The sequence below is a fragment of the Cornus florida genome, unplaced genomic scaffold, assembly GCF_030987335.1.
Source record: "Cornus florida cultivar Cherokee Brave unplaced genomic scaffold, ASM3098733v1 CherokeeBrave_3.0.0_Hap2_Chr10, whole genome shotgun sequence".
Classification (NCBI taxonomy): domain Eukaryota; kingdom Viridiplantae; phylum Streptophyta; class Magnoliopsida; order Cornales; family Cornaceae; genus Cornus; species Cornus florida.
The window spans coordinates 105,385,003-105,387,975 of NW_026775580.1; positions in this window are offsets into that span (position 1 = coordinate 105,385,003).

The window sequence follows — 2,973 nt, forward strand, 5'->3', positions numbered from 1 at the left end:
TAGAGAATCTATTCAAAGGAAAATTTGAAATGAATTCATGTGGAGCAAATAAGAAAAGAAAAGAATTAACGGAAGATTATCAGTTTGTGTGTGTGTATATATATATGTGTGTGTGCATGTATATACACCCATATAGAGCGTAATCTTATCCTACAAATTTATGCTTTTAATATCTCATAAAATTAAGAAATTTGTTATTAATTAACCAGGGCACATTGTTCGCTTGGGACTATTGCTGTGAGACAATTATTTTGGGATAATCAAATACTTAATTTTTTTTTTTTTTTTTTGGTAGGATGGAAAGATTAGAAAACATGACACCAAAATTATTTCTTTAATCACAACGTGACACACATCTTACATGTTGATATATAATTTTTGGAACTATTTAATAATTTCTCTCCACATTTCTTAGGGGCCAATCAATTAAAACTTTCAATTTTTTTCGAAAATAATTAATGTATTCTTCACTTTGTGTCACTCAATATTCAATAACAGTACTTACGTAATGGTATAAAAGGTTACTTATCATCTCTAAAACCATAAAATGAAATAGAAAGAGGCTAAGCGTGACCGTCCGTGATAAAAATCAGCTGATCCATTTTTGTAGCATTATTTAATGAAATAATAATTTCTTATACCCTGAGAAAATTTTGTGCTAATAAATGTTTGTCGAAATTATAATATTTCTTTAATTCAAATATATATATATATTTTTACCACGTAGTATTTGTTTCTATACAACCCGAAGCATCCTAAAAAGTATACAACCCGGGACTGTGAGTGATGCACACCAAGGCTGAGTGTATATATATATATATATAGAGAGAGAGAGAGAGAGAGAGAGAGGAGCGATCAACTTTTAAAATAATTGGATGGCACAAAAGGTCTTACATACTCTAAATTAAATATTTTTTAAGTTTTCTCGGAATAAAAAAAATTATTAAAAAAATAACAAGATCCTTGAAAACACTTTTTTTTTAACACTCACACAAGTAATGCAATGCATTTTAAATACATTCTAAATTTCGAAAAAACTAAAAATTATTACATGATATCCATCTATCACAATTTAACCCATTGTGTATCGACGTCATGATTGATTTAGGATAATTTCTCTAGATCTAGCACATTTCTACCGAATAATTTCTCCATCTAGCATATTTCCACCAAATCCTATAATTTATTGGGTAATATCTAAATTGTGACATTTAAAATCTATTTATTTTTTTTTTAAAATTAAAAATTGCATAGTTTTGATATAAGAAAAATTTACCAAAGTTTAAAAAATACAACATTTTAAATTAAGAAAAATTCACTATACTCTAAGTGTTACAAGGGAAAACTTGTCCGACATCGGATCCGGATGGGAAGTGACATGGGTATAAATGGGTGGGTATGCAGCACTACCCAATAGTTCGAGCTTTTGGGTAAATGGGCAAGCGCCCACCCGTTACAGTTGTTATCAGAGCCAGACCCAATCCTTGATCCGGTGCCACGCCAAGCGCCCGGCCGGGAAGGCGTCCGGGTGTGCCACCCCGGGTAGGCAGGGTGGCCCGACCACAACGAGGGCGTTGCGAGTTCGGGTGGAGGAGAATGTTACAAGGGAAAACTTGTCCCACATCGGATCCGGATGGGAAGTGACATGAGTATAAATGGGTGGGTATGCAGTATTACCCAATAATTCGATCTTTTGGGTAAATGGGCAAGCGCCCACCCGTTACACTAAGCGTTAAGGTCGTTATTTCTCCCTCATCTTTTTCAAATAAAGATCCTCCATCTCTATCTCTCTCCTCTTGCTCATTCTCACTTTCACAGGAATATTTCACCCAAAAAATGAATATTCTTTGCCATAGAATTAAAATGGACGAAAATATGATTGCAAGACATGCAACTACTGGCAATAGTAATGATTGAAAAAGAATATATATATATATATATATAAGTGCCTATATATAGCAAAGACCTTCTTGACTTGTTTAAAATAGGAATAAAAAGGGAAGAGAGGGAGAATCTTTTTTTGGAAAAAATGGGGAAGAGATAATGACGTTAAGTATGATGAAATTTTCTTAAATTTTGGTAAAATTTCCTTACATAATCCAAGTCCTACACAAAAAGGAGAAATCTGAAATATTACCCAATAAATGATAGGATCTGGGGGCAATACGCTTAGATACGGAGAAATTAATCTAAATCAATCATGACGCGACACACAATAGGTTAATTAATTGTGATAGAAGGGATATCATGTAATAATTTCTAGGTTTTTTGAAATTTAAAATGTATTTAAAATGCATTACATTACTTGTGCGAGTGTTAAAAAAAGTATTTTTGAGAATCTTGTTAATTTTTTAACAATCTTTTATCTCTAAGCAGACCTTTGATTCGAACTCAACGAAGTTTCAAGTATATGTACGAGAAAAAATAATGGAATGAATATAGTTGCATGTTCTTGAAAAATGGAATGTTATAATCGGCCGAGGGTAATTTTATACCTAATACCTAACAACTCTCTTTTATTTTAATTTAAATCTACTTCCTAGTATCCCACTCAATTAAAATCTCTCTCTCTATCTATATATATATATATTAACATGAAAACATTAAAAAAAAATATTGATTATAAGACTCCGTTTGGATTGAATGATTTAAAGGAATAAGGAAAGAAAATAAAATAAAGTAAAATAGTGTGAATTATGTTTGGTTGTCTTAAGTGAATAAAAAATAAAGAATTCCCCATATGCTATTATTTAAATAAAAAAAATTGGAAAGAAATAATAGTGAATAACAGAAGAATAAGTAATACTTTCATAATTTCGAAAGTACCCTCAACAATTAAAACAATAAAAGTGTTTTGACACTTAAGTCCTATATTAAAAAAGAGTATGATTGTAGTTAGATTGTTATATATATATATATATATATATATATAAATTGTCATGTTATATTTTCTTTTCTCCCATTTACCTTTTC